Genomic DNA, 17,017 nt, shown 5'->3' with positions numbered 1-17,017 from the left:
TAAGAGAGAATGCTTTCTTTATCTCCTTCGCTCACATCTAGAAGACAAGGGCTGATTCTTTTAGTGTCTACCACCATGTATTTTCACCACCTTAGTATGCAAACCTCGGCTACTAGTACTGATATCTCCTTAGCTCAGTTGTCAGTTTTGACCTGCACTGTGAAGCAGCTACAGCTCTTTATGACAAATGTGACTGTGGTTCTGCAGTTTAAATCGCATCTTTTTCCCCCCTTGCATAATTGTTCTTGCATAATTTAGTTCTTGTTAGGCTTAAGCTTCTCAATAGCAGCTTAATAGAGAGGAATAGCTGAGGATTTTTTGTAAGGGCCTACAAATTTACAATATTGCCTAATATTAAACAGTAGTAGAGAAACATTTTTTTCAAATCACTACCTCTAAAATTATTTTAAACATCCTGCTTCACTCTGAATTTTGTCTCTGAAAACCTTAGCTTTAGTTCCAGTTTTGCAAATGACTCTTTGTAAAGTGGCAGTTTTATGAAGCTACATTCACTTAATGCTTACCTGAACTCTGATGACTTCAGATACCTAAAAATGATGTACTTTTACTTATTGGATAAGGCTGAGTCCTTTTTGCCGGTGGTTTTTGATACAAAATTAATGAGCTTTTTAGTCTCTACTGCATAGACAAAAATGCTGGAAGAGCAAAGAAGTAATGTAAAAGGGTTTATTTAAAAAACAAGCAATGAGTTGAATTCATTAAATTTATTGGGTGAAGCAATTTAATGAAGAAAAATACTAATTAAATTATTAAAATCTAGATTACAAGTAGTAATTAAAAAGAGAGTTGCTATGCAACCGAAAGGATTTTTTGTGACAGAGTGCAGAAATGTATTTGTTAAGTTTGCTGGTATTTTGCTTTGACCTTTTTTTAGTCACACACCTGCCCAGAATGTCTGTAAATGTGTTTTTGAGAATGATAACATTAAAGATACCTGCAGGATTAAGAAAAAAAACAAAAAAAAAACCTATTGAATGGGTTAATGACTTTTATTATGTTTAAAAGGGTAAGCATATGGTATTCCTTACATAAAAATAAATATATGTATATGATTATGGATATAATTCATTTGCTGATGTTCCATCAGCTATAATGGATTGATTCCTATCCCAAACATAGGTCCTGTTTCTATAAGACATGTGAACATTGTTTCCATAATGTAGTGTATGGCCCGTTCCTTGTCTGGAAGGTCTTAAATAACAATTAAATCTGCTCCTTGTACTAGAAACCTAAACAGCTGTTATTCATAATAACTAGGGGCAACTTTTATTTATCCTGGAATACCTGAAGGGAACTTTTGCTTATCCTGGAATACCTAGGCAACTATGCAGGTTTTTTTTTTTCTATAATTTCCATTGTTATACGTGATGTGGTCATCTGACACATACATGAGACAGAGGACACCAATATGTAGATAAACTATGACACACAATGCATTAATATAAACATTTCTTTGAAGAGGCATAAACTGTGCCCATTCAGCGATCCCACATATTCCCCGCAGTCAAACAATATTAAAATTCCTTGGTCAGCTTTGCACTGTGTTGTGCAAATTGAGGGGGAGATCTCATTTACTGGATCTGATGGTCTTTGACCAGGGGTAATATCTTTAATTTCTAGAGGTTGGTTTCTAGCTGTATAAGCAACCTGAACTCCATTAGTACCCATTAGTCTTTCATTTAAGTCTCAAATAATTAAACATTTTCTTTTGTCAGTAGATATTCATTTCCACCGATACCATGACAGGTAAAAGAAAAGAAACCCAAGCTGGGTTTAACCATCTGACCTCTGACCAATGCTGGATCACCACCACCAGCCCACATCCAGAAGTAAAGGGCTTGGTCTCTGTTAAATACTGCTATTTGCACTGCTGCTTGCTTCCTATTCTTACTTCTAATTTTCATTATGAGAAGGAAAAATAGTGCATGTTAACCAGAATGGGCTCCTTGTTTATTCAGATCGGACATTTCATTTGCCCTTTTCTGACTATTTCTTATGACGTATTTTCTTTCCAGACATGATTTATGTAATTTATGATTTCCAGATATCTGCTTTTAACACAACTATTCAGTATGGACTCTAAAGCCTCTTTTCAGCTGCTCCAGCAGAGGACGGTCTGACGCCAAAGTCTATCAGTAAGGTGGAGAGCTTCCTAAAAGCACCTCTAGGAGCTTCAGCTGACATTCACTTTGCAATGAACTGTGAACAGAAATGCATATAAGCATCTATGCACTTGTATGGAAGGAGGTTTTTCTGTTCTTTTTGTTTTTTTTTTTCTTTTTTTCCAGAGATAAACACTGTTATAAGGATTTAATTTTTTAGTATTAAACTTGTAAAGATATCACATTTGATTTAATACCACTTTTGCTTGGAACATTTTGAATGAAATGAAGAACTGATGTTTACTAGATATTATGGAAATAATTTCCTGGATAGAAGATGGTCGTCTGAAATCCAGAACTATCATCTAAAAAATTACTGTAGAGTCTCTCTACATATTAAATACTGTTAAGCATACAGCTCCGTTTAAATAAATGCAGAAAGTATTTTAGAGGATCAATCCCACGCAGCGGAAATCGTATCTGTTGGCGTCAAAACCCCAGCAATATGTATTGTGTTTTTCAAAAAGAAGTTATGGTAGTGAAAGAAGAAATCCATGGGCTATGAAGTGGCAAAATTGTAAAATACACGTCTCATATTCCAATAAGGAAAAAATAAGAAATGTGAGTTGAGGGTAGAAATAAGACTAAAATTATACTGCGTACAAAAATTTACAGAATAATGAAAAAATAATTTTAGTCCACAAGGATGTGAAATTATCCCTTATTTAAGGGTCCCTGGCTACATTATGTCAATTGTTTACATTTAAAATGAAGTTTTGTTCAGTTTACTAAGTCTGTCCCAAACATTCGAAAGGTAACAAAGGTTATAAGGATTTAACTGTTTTACAAAGTCATATATACAACCATAAGACCTCAAGCTGCATAACTAAAATATTACAGATTCTTTACATTTAATCAAGGTATTGATTAATAGCTTAAGAAAGTAAGATTCACTTTGTGACCAAAAGATAGACCAGGGGTAATGCAGGCCATCACCAAAATGAAACGGGAGACCTAGCCACCCTGGATTTGGAGAAAGCTGAAGTTCTCACTGGCTTCCTTGCCTCAGTCTTCACTGTCACATGCTTTAGCCACACCGCTCAAGTCACAAAAGACAAATGAAGGGATTCATATTTGAAAAATCATGGCAGTCAGGTGAAGCTCCCAACAACTGGAAAAAGGGAAATATAACCCCCATTTTCAAGAAGGGGAAAATGGATGACCTGGGGAACTACAGACCAGTCAGTCTCACCTCTGTGCCTAACAAAACCTTGGAGCAGATTCCCCTGGAAGGCATGCTAAGGCACATGAAAATCAAAAAGGTGCTTGGTGACAGCCAACATGGCTTCACTAAGGGGAAATCCTGCCTGACAATTTGGTGGCCTTCTATGATGGGGCTATGGAACTGATGGACAGGGGTAGAGCAGTTGACGTCATCTACGTGGACTTGTGCAAAACATTTGACACTGTCCCACATGACATCCTTGTCTTTAAATTGGAGAGACATCAATTTGATAGGTGGACCATTCGGTGGATAAAGAACTGGCTGGATGGCCACACACAAAGAGTTGTGGTCAATGGCCCAATGTCCAGCTAGAGACCAGTAATGAGTGGTGTCCCTCAGGGATCGATGTTGAGACCGGTCTTGCTCAACATCTTTGTTGATGACATGGACAGTGGGATTGAGTGCGCTCTCAGCAAGTTTGCCGATGACACCAAGCTACGTGGTTCGGTTTAGACACTGGAGGGAAGGAATGCCATCCAGAGGGACCTTGACAGGCTTGTAAGGTGGCCTGATGAAGTTTAGGCATGAGGTTTTAACTTATGAAGTTTAACCATGCTAAATGCAAGGTCCTACACCTGCGTCGGAGCAATCCCAGGCACAGCTACAGGTTGGGCAGAGAAGTGATTCAGAGCTGCCCTGTGGAGAAGGACTTGGGGGGGGTGGTTGATGAGAAAATGAACGAGCCAGCAGTGGGCGCTTGCAGCCCAGAAAGCCAAACATATCCTGGGCTGCATCCAAAGGACAATGACCAGCAGGCCAAAGGAGGTGATCCTGCCCCTCTACTCTGCTCTTGTGAGGCCTCACCTGGAGTATTGTGTGCAGTTCTGGTGTCCTCAACACAAAAAGGACATGGAACTGTTGGAACAAGACCAGAGGAGGGCCACGAGGATGATCAGGGGACTGGAGCACCTCCCATATGAAGACAGGCTAAGGAAGTTGGGGCTGTTCAGCCTGGAGAAGAGAAGGCTGTGTGGAGACCTCATAGCAGCCTTCCAGTATCTGAAGGGGACCTATAGGGATGATGGGGATGGGGGGCCGGAGTGACAGGACAAGGGATAATGGGTTAAAACTTAAACAGGGGAAGTTTAGATTGGATATAAGGAAGAAATTCCTTCCTGTTAGGGTGGTGAGGCACTGGAATGGGTTGCCCAGGGAAGCTGTGACTGCTCCATCCCTGGTGGTGTTCAAGGCCAGGTTGGACAGAGCCTTCGGTGGCATGGTTTAGTGTGAGGTGTCCCTGCCCATGGAAGCGGGTTGGAAGTAGATGATCTTAAGGTCCTTTCCAACCCTAACCATTCTATGATTCTATGATTCTATGACTTGGAGAATGAAGACCGTAAGTGCTCTGTAGGCGAGGATCAGGTCTGAGATCTACAGAACCTAAACGTTTTCAAGCCCAAGGTATGTGATAAAATTTACCTGTGGGTCCTGAGAGAACTGGTGGATGAACTTGCTAAGCCACTGTCCATCATATCTGAAAAATCATGGCAGTCTCGTGAAGTTCCCGATGACTGGAAAAAGGGAAATGTAACCCCCATTCTCAAGAAGGGGAAAATGGAAGACCCAGGAAACTGCAGACCAGTCAATCTCACCTCTGTGTCTGGCAGAATCACGAAGCAGATTCTCCAGGTGGTTGGTGACAGCCACCATGGCTTCATCTAAGGGCAAACCATGTCTGAGCAATTCTCACATCATCTACCCAGACTTATGCAAAGCGCTCAACACTGTCCTACACAGCATCGTAGTCTCTAAACTGTAGAGGCATTAATTTGATGATGGGCCACCACCAATGAATAAAATAATTGGCTGGTTGATCACACACAGAGAGTTGTGGTCCATGGCTTAATGTCCACATGGAGACTAGGGATGAGTGGTGTCTCTCAGGGGTCAGTGTTGGGAAGGATCCCCTTCAACATCTTTGTTGGTGACATGGAGAGTGCGACGTGACCGTGACCTCAGCAATTTTGTTGACAACACCAAGCTATGTGATGCTGTTGACACTCCGGATGGAAGGGATGCCATCCAGAGGGACCTTGACACGCTTGAGAGGTGGGCTAATGCCATCCTCATGAAGTTCAACATGGCCAAGTGCAAGGTCCTACACCTGGGTCGGAGCAATCCCAGGCACAGCTATAGGTTGGGCAGAGAAGAGATTCAGAGCAGACCTGAGGAGAAGGACTTGGGGGTGTTGGTCAATGAGAAACTTAACGTGAGCCAGCTTCAGTGTGCCCTCTCAGCCCAGAAAGCCAACCATGTCCTGGGCTGCATCAAAAGGAGCGTGACCAGCAGGTTGAAGGAGGTGATCCTGCCCTTCTACTCTTCTCTCATGAGATCTCACTTGGAGCACTGTGTGCACTTAGGGTGTCGTCAACATAAGGACATGCAACTTGCAGATCAAGTCCAGAGAAGGGCCATGAGGATGGTAAGGGGGCTGAAGCACCTCCCACAGGCTAAGAAATTTGGGGCAGCTCATCCCTGAGAAGAGAAGGCTGCGTGGAGACCTCCTAGCAGCCTTCCAGTATCTGAAGGGGGCCTACAAGGAGGCTGGGGAGGGACTCTTCATTAGGGATTGTAGCTACAGTGCAAGGGAAAACAGTTTCAGGGGAACTTCAGGGGAAGTTCAGGTTAGATATAAGGAAGAAGTTCTTTACTGTGAGAACAGTGAGGCGCTGGAACAGGTTGAGAAAAACCATGGCAAATGCTCTATCCCTGGCATTACTGAAGGCCAGGTAGGACAGAGCCTTGGGCAACATGGTCTAGTGTGAGGCATCCCTGCCCATGGCAGGGGGCTTGGAACTAGATGATCTTAAAGTCATTTCCAACTTGAACCATTCCATAATTCTATGATTCTACTGTACCCAGAACTGCAAATTATTGCCAACATACTGAAGAATTTACTTTTGAAAAGATATCTTAAAAAAGCTACTTAATTTTCACCAGACAATTTCACTGCAACAACTGAACTTCTTGACATAAGGCAGTTAATGGGTGTTTCCAATTCTGGAAATGAGAAATATATACAATAAAATATATTTATTTTTATTTATGTGCCCTGTTAAATTCAGCTTTATCACAAATCTGTATAAATAAAGCAGGTTCAGAACTATCAGAAGTACCTTCTTATCTCTGGCTTAAAAAAATTATAGAACTCTGGAAAGAAAAAAGTGTCTGTTCCTTTGCCCACTGAGGTTACAAGTCCTAAGAACTTCGTTTTCTTGAGTCCATGGTCAGACTCAAGATATAGGTTACAGAAAAACGCCAGCATTAATGGAAAGAGAAGGCTTAGAATATGGAACTATTTTTTGGAATTATTTAAAAACTTATAAATGTAGTTCATTATCTTACACGAAAATTTTACCCGACACACCACTGACAGGAAGAATCCACAGTAGTTCTCTGTATAGTGGGAGAGCAATTTTTTTATTAACTCTAAACCTTTACCACGAACTATCATAGTAAATAACTGCTAAATAAAATCATAAGAACATTATCAAGCTTTAATTCTGTTGTCTTTGAGTAATCTAGTTGAATTATCCAGTAACAAAATGAGTTTCTTACCTCAACTTTGTGAATTCAAACTCCTGTTAGGAAATAAAGGAGAATATTCAGAGAAAGAAGCAGAGAGGAAGACACTGACTTTTCTTTCCAAATATTTCACAGAAAACAGGTCAACAACACTGATAACAAATTACATCAAGTAGAAAGTTCCCCTTTTATAAACAGGAAGTTTGTTTTTTATCTGTATGTATTCTCTAGCTGTAAGGAGTCTCCAACTGACACATAACAATGTAAAGAAGTGAGGTATTCCCATAGCTGGGAATGAGTGTTCATTCATCCAATTTTCAGATGAAGAAAGAAATTTTAAGAAACATAGTAAAATTTCAGTTCAAACATATGTCTAAAAAGTCACTTGCCTGAAGTTTTATCCCTGTGCTTGAAACACAAGGATATAATGAAGCTAATTAACTTTTTTTCAATCAATATATAATTCTCTAAGTTTTTTTCACAGGCTTTTTGTTTGTCAACCTGATCTCCAACTCAACCTGAGTTGCTATGAGTTCTGGTATTCTTTTGTACCTTATTATTGCTGTTACAATCACTGTACATTAGACATTTTCCAAGCACTGTCAGAAGTCTGCAAAAGCAGGGAGCAAAGATCAAGAAAGAGAAATTATAAAATATAATTTTTAATGAAATACCCATAAAGGTGTAATTTATTTGGTAGAAACCACAAACAATATCAAGATATTTCCAGAAGGATTTAAATTTGGTTAGCTCTTGTAGATTTTCCTAACTATAAGTTATACAAACTACAATCTTGACTTTTTCTATAAGAAACTTATTCTCTCATCTTTAGGTATTTCCTTGGAAGAGGAATGAGAAAAATTTGCAACGCAAGTTTCGGACACGAGAAAAAAAAATGCATGGAAAGTAGGATTTAAACTCTTCTCTCCTTTTTGATGGTTTCAGATACTATCGATAACAGAATATCCACATCCAACTCCATCTTTAGAATCATTATAAAACTTAAACAACTAGAACACTTGATTTGACATATTTTTAGTGGAATTTAGAAAATAAAGAGAAAGGAATTTACTAATAGGTAGGTGTAGCTACTAGTAAATAACCAGATAAAACATCTACACAGGACAAAAATATGTACTGAAGGTACTTTGAACCTGTACTTTGTTATGTAAACCAAGGTTTTGAGATCAGTGCAAATTAAAAGATAAAGGAGCTGCATCCCTTAGCAATGAGCATCAACTAGAGAGATAAGAAATTTATGGCCTGCCTTCAGACAACAAAAGACCCCAAGGATGGATGAGGAGACCCCAGACCAAAATTCGTCATTGGACCAAGAGGCTCTTACAAGGCAGATGAACAGTGTGTGATGGCTGGGGGCGTAGAATTATAAAGGGTATAAAACCCCATACATTTCTTTGTTCTGGGACCCTCCCCAGAGGCACTCAGTGTGAGCTGCTCCTGCTTCTGTACCACTCAATTATTAAATCATTTATCTAAGAATTGGATTCCTGAGACTATGCTGTGGGAAACTTAGGGCAGAGAATTTTCTTTAATACTTCTCAAAAGCCTAAGAAAAGGAACAAGTTTCCATTTTTGTTGAAATCTGGACAAATCTTGTAATATTCAAAACTGAATCTTGATGCTTTTATTTAAATTATTGTTTAGACACGATATCATGTTTCATCCCTAATAATAGCTCTCCAGATTATTTTACTGATTCTTTAGAATACTTATGCATTTACTTAAATTTTCTGGAAATACATCTCGTACATGTATTACATCATCTCATACATCAACATTCCATGTTGATGGAACACAGTAGGAACATTGTGCAGGTTATCTTTCAGAGAGGAGTTTGGATCATAATACAACAGAGGTAGAAACAATTTAGGAGAAACTTCCATCAAAGAAGGAAAGATCATCTTCTTTGTGTCCTGTGCCCTGACCCTATTAATCCCTGAATGACAGGGTTGCAAAAACATTGCTGATAAAGGGAAAAACATTAACACCACCCTCCCACAAACTAAAGACAATACTACACCTTGGTAGGGTGGCCTATAATGAAGAAGTTACTAGTTGGTAGCTCTTCACAGTGATACTTAAAAGATGTTATGCTAGATACTGTAGAAAGGCAGGATAATTATCTGTGTGTTGTTACACAGCGAGAATTACAGTCACTGAACTTTCAAGTAAAGAGTCAAGTACCACATTCAAAAGTTTTTTCCTGTTATGTAAACACCATGCTACCCTGAATGAGAGTAACTCTCCACAAGTCAGTGCTCTTTCCCCCCTCCCTTCTTTGTTCAGCACCTATTTAATCTTTAATCTTGATTTAGCTTCCTGCACACCTGGCTTACACCTGTTGGTTTTTTTTTTGTGTTGAGACCTACTTCATGCTTAGTCTGATCAGTCAGTCAGAAAAGTATAGAGAGAAAATCACAGACAGAAAAAGGCTTAATTTCAAGTGAACTCTTGTTTCTTTGAATTTCTCTTACACATAGTGGCTACCTGTTCTCCAGTGTTGTGTCATGCTAGCTATTCGCAGAACTTTTGTCCTGGTTCAGTAAGTTAGTGCAATAAGTTAAGAAGCAAATGTGCTTTCCCAAGCCTTTCCAGGCACAATTTTAATACCGTACTTGCCCTGTTATTGGAATATTGACTGTCAGAACTTCATTACCTACAAGATTGGATTAAGATTCTAGATTTTTTTTTTTTTTAAAAGGTTGAAATTATATGGGGCTTTAAATTTTTTAGATAATGAGGCCTTGGATGATCTCACCTTGCATGCAGCCTGCCTTCAGTTCAATACGTGGATCACAAAACTCTGCTTTGGTTAATGGAGTTAGGAGTTATGAAACAATGTAAATCTTGTGATTAACTAAGGAGCTATAAAAACCTTTAGATTACTGGTTCTGCACCATTATCTTGAACTCATATTTGACTCCAGTTCTGTAGTTTCAGTTTGCTTACCTGACTTTATGCATTTATAGTATATGTGTTCTTCTTGACCCTTAACTATCACAGTTCCAGTGAAACTTAAAAAATTGGTATCTTCAGCCATTTCCTCTCTACACAAGGAATAAATTCACTGGGATAATTACTCCATCATTATTTCTCTTCATGTAATGGTAATTAGGTTTTACAAGTAATTGCAGCTACCTTTTGTTACAATTTCTTCTCTGCTGGTGCCATACTTTCATTACGAAATATATTTTAATTATTTTTCTGTCATTTTAATATTTATTCAGAAATAAATTTCAGTATTTCTGAATACTGATTTGGGGATAGATTGGACTGAAGGTTTTAACATTTTATTTATTTTTTTTTTTTTTTGTGGAGTTAAACAATCTAGACATTTTTGTATTACCCAAAACATTATGTCCAGCCATGGAGACAAATCAATATAACAATGCAGCGAATTTAAATCAAGTTTCATATTGTGTTTTTTTATCCAAATGGGAGTTGTTAAACAGGTAATGCAATACAAGACATGGAATACATTGGGAGATTTTAGAATATAGTGCTAAAAATATAAGTGCTAGATGCTGTATGTTGCATGTTACATGATTTACTTAGTATTTCTTGCATAAGACCCTTTCAATCACAGATCCTAATGGACAGACGAAGTACCATACAACAAATATTAGTATCATATCATTTTCACACTTATGGTAGTATGCCTGCTGAACTGTATTATTTGATTCAAGTGACTGGTAGTCATGCTTGCTCAGCCTATCACTTATAAATCTATTTTTCTCTACAGAAAACACTGTTATTGGTTGTCTTGTCTAGCCTTACTGACTTCATTGGACTAGCATGGTTATTTTCTGAGCTTGGGTGGTTATTCACTGCATCACAGACAGCAATAATATTTCTTCCTACTAGGGATTCTGAGGAAAGTAATGCTCATTTAAAATAAAATAGCTTTTTTTTTTTTTTGTAAAAAAAACCCAACAGAGCAACCCAACAAATTTCACCCTGAAAAAAATTATCACTTTACATTGTCTATCTAATGTTTAACTCCTGTTTACAAATATATATGTAAACATCATTAACATAAATAAATAAGGTTTGAAATCTGCAATATTGTTGAGAACTTAGAAGGAATGAACAATAACTATATGGTTAATTAATTTAAAATTAATAATTCCTGTTTTTTTTTCCTTTGTTTTTGTGTTTTCTATTCAACTGTAAGAATTACTGGGAAAGTTCAATTTGGTAACTTTGGCTAACTAGGAGAATTTCTTGTGTGCTCTAACCTCTTCATAATAAAGGAGACTTTTATAATCAGTGACTAAAAAAAAGTGAGCTATAATCCCAATGGTTTCAGTAGTATTAACTTGCTGTTTTAATATTTAAAATATTAGATATAAATAATTTCTACATTTGGAGAACTGCCAGTATATGAATTATAATATCTAGGTCACTGCCTGTTTAAAAGATTATTATCTTCTACCTAGTGTAAAGCCTTAAGCAGACCTTTTAGATACCAGAGAAACTATGCTGAGACATTTTTGGAATACCATATGCATGTATGTTTGGCTGCAGAAAAACAACAGAAAAAAAAATTGTAAGGACTGCTTGCAGTAAATATAATGTTTATCTATCAATAAGCCATTAAAATGTGTTTTTTTTTCCCAGATATTTATGTCCCTTTACTAAATTTAGTAAAATTATTGATTTTATCTGAGTTTTACTTACACAGTTGTGGGGGTTTTTTTATATTCTGAAAATGGCATGACAATTTAACAGTTGTGCTTCTAAAAGCAGTGTTTTAAATCTTCATAAAAACTTGCACAACAGAAATATTTGGGGTTAAAAATTTACTCAGTTCAGTTAGTGAAATTGAAGACTCTCAGGAACTGAAATGTTCCTGCTTTCCTTCTTGTGTTTGTAGCAAACTTCACCTCTGTAAAATTCTGATACTTTTTTCAAGCTATGCTAAAGTAGAAAAGAGCAGAAAAGAAAAAAATTATGATAAAGATACATTCACCATGTCTCTAAAATTCACGTTTACCTCTCTGCAGTGGATAAATGCGGTCACCTGTATTAAAAAGATGCTAAAGCTAAATAAGGAATAGCTATGTGCTGAAAAGGGTTACTTAACTCCTTAGAAGAGCTCACAAACTGCCTTAGAATAAGATAATACCCAGCATGTTTAATGTAGGAAAGAAAAGCTACTAGGAAATAGCATAGCTCCATACAGATTCGTCAAGAGGGTAAACATTAGGAGACAGAGATATCATTGAAGATCATGGGTTTTATATGAAAGAATGGATACAAACTACCCAGGCCTAAATTTCTTCTGGTAAGGGCAACCCTTTGAGAATGGACTATCTAGAATAGCCAGAACAGATGTCTGGAATTTAGCTGGAACAAAACAGTAAGTATAGGTTTTTTTAAAATTGTAATCTTATCACAGAGTTAAACTACCCATTACATTTCCTGTGCAAACATATAAATACTTAACTATACATTGTATTCAAGTAGAAGTTAACATAATTTGAAGTAAGTTAAAATAAAGTTAAAACAAGTATTAGAAGACATTTACTTTTTATGCTATTCACTGTCCTCATCATCAAATGAATCAATAAAGAACAGAGATGATATCTAATTTTTTTTAGAAAACACAAATCTTTCCAGAGACTTGGATGTTTCTTGCATGGAATCTTTGCATAAACAAATACAAAGTTTCATTTTAAGAAAGCTTTTATATTTTTTACTAAAACTGCATGTCATAACTACATATGCATTTATTTATAAAAAAATGCAGAATTATAACTAGATACACATACTGCCGTAAATAAGATAGGATGTTGTGAGTTACATTTGTACAGATCAGCCATCTAAAATCAACACAAATTTATGAAGAAAAGCCTTTAAAAAGGCTATAGAAAAACCTTGTGACGGGAAAATAAAAAGGAAGTACAAAGGAAAATATTACAGTTTGAGACTCCTTAAAAAGAGTAAAATGATGCTGATGTTACATGATAGGATTAAAGACCCTCTTTAGCTCTCTCTCTCTCTCAAAAAAAAAAAAATCCTGCTTATCAGCTAGAGTTAATATCTTAATGATCAGACTTCATGTTCTATTTACATTTACCTAGGATTAGAATAAATAATGGCAGGTGGTCAAGTTAGCCTGAGTTTGTTGTTACTGATGGCTATTGCCCTTCCTATTAAATATTTCCTTTGCAGTCACCTTTACTGTATACTACCACAGTGCAATATTATATTATAATATGATAATGTAACTGTATATCGCTTTGCAATAGTAAGCAGAACTTACCTTTAAAGACACGGTTTGTTTCTTGCAGTACAAGCATGTAGTGCACATATGGCCAGATACCAGCCATAGATGAAACAATAGCTGATGTACTGGAATATCTCAAACAATGAGATATTGGCAAAATACCAAAAAGAGAAAAAAAGAAATAAAAATGAGAAGGCAAAATATCAAAAAGAGAAAAATGGCCTTGCTGTCATAGTGTGACAGTAAGTTGAAAATAGTTTTGCATATCTGCAAAGACATCTGAAATGTGTGTCACTGGAAAAATAAAATATTACTATTTTATCTTTATTTCACTTTTTTAACAGTATAATGCTGTTGGTATCCCTTATTGGGATTCATACAGCTCAGAATATTTAATAAAAATCTAACTAAGAAAAATCTTCTGTGGTTCATGAAAGTAGTTATCACCTATTGTGTGTTCATGATGGAAAGAAAAGGTTAATACAAAACAGTTGCTTAATAAAGTAGTCTTGCTTAAAGAAGGGTGAAATTGAAAATTAGAAAAGCCAATATATTCCACAAAATGACAGAAACCTAGTTTCTAAAAAAAATTTGGAAACTTCCCTATGCATTGTAGTAAGGTCTGAGGCGTATAGCATGCATCCCTTTTTACCTTGCCCAGTTACAAATACATACATTAAACATAAAATAGCAAAATGTCATATATTATTTTTTAGTTGTAAGGACTCTAAGACTGTCTATCACACAGAAAAGCAAAAACTGTCAATGAATGAACTCTAAAGACAGCTTAAAATATGCATGCATCACATACAAAACTCAGAAGAAGTAGAATGAACACATCGTCTTTCCCCAGTCCTGTCCAACCTGTACTTTGTCATTTAAAACTTTCTAGCCGTGTATAAATTCTGGATAAAATTATGGATGGATGTTGCTCATAGCTGAAATTTTGAATGTAGTTTTTGCTGAAAAATCTGTATTGTTACCCATCATCATAAGTGACTGAAGTGCAATGTGTGAATGGATAAATTTGCACATGATATCATATTTAAGAGATATCAAAAGGCTCACATAGAAAGCTCTTTGATCTACCTAAGAAGCCAGTACCACAGGGTATTCAGATATATGCGTGATTGTGCAGTGGATGAACAACTCAGAGTTACATTCTTTGCTGGATGCTGTAGAGATCAATCATGTCTTATGGCACAAGTCTCCTAAAAGCAATAGGATTTCTTCAGTCTCTCTGGAGGAATGGCAGAAATAGCTGCTTTCTGCAAAGAGGGGGACTTCTAGACTTCAGCCAAGTTTCATTACTTTTGATTGCATGATCTGGCCCTTTGGTGCTTGGTAAAGGATATATAGGAGTCCTACTGAAATATTAATTTTGATTTTAAATAGTAAGGTAAAAAAATATTAATTTTATAAATAAGTAGGAAGAAAGTCTACCAAACATGGATGTGAAAAAAAATAATTGCTTTCTAGGACAGAGGTACAATTCCATTAACTTTATTTGGCAAGATACTAAAGAGAATGATGTGTGGCTTGTTCACAGAAAGAAAAATTGCACTGTAACTTACATATAAAACAAAACTGCCTTTGGTATTTTGGCTTCTTCTCTTAGAAATGGTATAATAAATTCTGATAATATGAACTTTTATTTACCTAAAAGTGAGGAAAATTATAATTAATGAGAAGCTTAATTCTATGTAATAAAATTAATAAGTAGACATACATTTCAATTTAAATATAATACAAGATTAAGTTGATTTCATTACCACATTAATTTACTTGCACCCAAAATTTTGCAGGTTAACTATGGAGCAGAAGAGTAATTTCACTTTATTTAATATATTAATGTACTGTGCATTTTAAAAGCAGTTTCTGGTGGATTTTTTGCCTTTTTTTTATGAAGATTTTATATTGCCTTATTACATAAACATATATTAAAATATAAAGTGACTATAATGCTAATGTTTAAGTAAAGATATAATAAGCACTTTGCATAAAATATAATTGCAAAGGCACAACTTAATTTTAAGTAATAAAATATATGTTAAGTAATGTAATATATAATGTAATGTAACATATATATATTTAATATAGTATTCTTCATTTATGAAGAATTTTTTGCTTACATGAGTACACATGGTTTTAGAAGTTTAAATGAACAATGAAGAAATTACTACGTAGACAAACAACAGCAACAACAAGAAGCTCATTGCTCAACACACTGGATGGCATGGCTCCTCAATTTGAGCTGGTGTGTGTTTCATCAACAGTACTCAGTCACTTGCCAACCTGAGAAGTGTTGCTAAGATGACAAGATATCTCTGCTCATACTGGATGCTGATACCAGCTTCTATTAGTAATAAGTATTTACAACTTTATATTCTTTACTTTTTTTCCATACTTGTAGGAAGAATTCATTTTAAGAAAAAGAAATGCTTCTTCCTTCGTAATGGAAGTGAGTTTACTGTGAGAAATACAATGGAGGTATCTGTCATAGAACAACTTTCACTTTATCTTATGTCTTTCAGAATTTCAGAGTAATTTACTCTCTCTGGTTGAATCTCATGTCATCAGAATTCAATCTAGAAATATCACAGATGTATTTCCTTCAGCACAATATATCTTGGCTCTGATATACATAAACAGATACTATTTTACTACAAGATTCCTAAAAAATGTGAACATTTACTTCAAAAGATGTGCAATCTATTCAGCTTACCATTTTGAAACATCTAGTTTACTAATTTTTGTAAAGACTATGAAAGATTTTGGTTTGAGATCTTATATAAAATTTGCATATAACTGTTCTTTGGAAGCTCAGGACAGAATATAGATTATGATCAACTTTGGCAGTAGCCCCAATTATTACGTGTAGTAATATAGTGTCATACACTTGGTAAGGCATTTTAAGTATTCCTGCTAAAGAGGTACTTGTCAAGCGGCCACCAAAATACACCAAACCAAACAAAAATAAAGCATAATTTTTCAGCAAATAGAACATAAAGGACTCTCTTTAAAAATGTTATTTGTGGTAATAGTTTTCAGTTTGGTACTATAAAATAAAGCTTTTAGAAGTCCTTTAACTATTTTAGAGATAGCAATGCCATTTCACTGACGGCTATGTATTAGTGTATTTCTTTCTTATAATACTGTAGAAGTGTAAAGAACACATCTTTGAGAAAATAATAAGAACTAAGACACTGTCTAGTACTTATTAATAATTACCTTTCTATATTATAATTTATGAACTCAATGCCTTCTACTCCAAAAAATATAGAATTAATCAGAAGGTGAGAGGAAGCATAGAAGTGTAGTCAAAGCATATAGGAATATATTCTTTGTGTGGGAATGAAATAAAATTATAAAGAAAGAAATTGAGAATTGGAAACTTGTATTTCTCAAGACTTGCCTAAGTAGTAGGTAATGCTCTGTTTTTCCCCTGCAAATACATACAATTTTTAAAAAATATTTGGTGTAGACTGATAATAGATATCAAGGACAGAAATAGTATAAGAAAAAAAGGTTTAGTTTTGCACAGTTTGATTACAAATGGACTCCAAATGGATCACAGATATGCATAACTGGAGAAAAATTTGTCAAGATCTACACTTGGCAAGACTTGTCTTTGTAAATGCAGATAGATTTTTACAGCATAGTCCAGAAGTGAAAAAAAAAAAACAAACCAAATACGCAGAAATATTTTCTAGTTTTTGCCTCATTTCTGTTGGCATGACATAATGTCACACATCAATAGTAAAAATATTACCCAATGAAAGAGATTTTACCACAACACTTGATCCAATGTCCATTAAAACAAACAGAAAG

The 17,017-nt window shown here is 35.7% G+C and overlaps 1 protein-coding gene across 5 annotated transcripts in view; it reads right to left on the bottom strand.

Moving 5' to 3' along the window:
* Positions 1-17,017, bottom strand: part of PTPRD (protein tyrosine phosphatase receptor type D) — a 1,311,464-nt gene that overhangs the window by 588,137 nt on the left and 706,310 nt on the right. For all 5 annotated transcript variants that reach the window (XM_062609059.1, XM_062609064.1, XM_062609063.1 and 2 more), the window contains one exon: positions 6,967-6,989. The gene's annotated coding sequence lies outside the window, so the exon portion shown is untranslated. The remainder of the gene's footprint in view (positions 1-6,966; positions 6,990-17,017) is intronic.

Source organism: Pezoporus occidentalis, unplaced genomic scaffold (assembly GCF_034315485.1).
Source record: "Pezoporus occidentalis ecotype Australia unplaced genomic scaffold, CSIRO_AGI_Poc_V1 ctg133, whole genome shotgun sequence".
Taxonomy (NCBI): Eukaryota; Metazoa; Chordata; class Aves; order Psittaciformes; family Psittacidae; genus Pezoporus; species Pezoporus occidentalis.
This window is presented reverse-complemented; position numbering and strand designations above follow the sequence as displayed.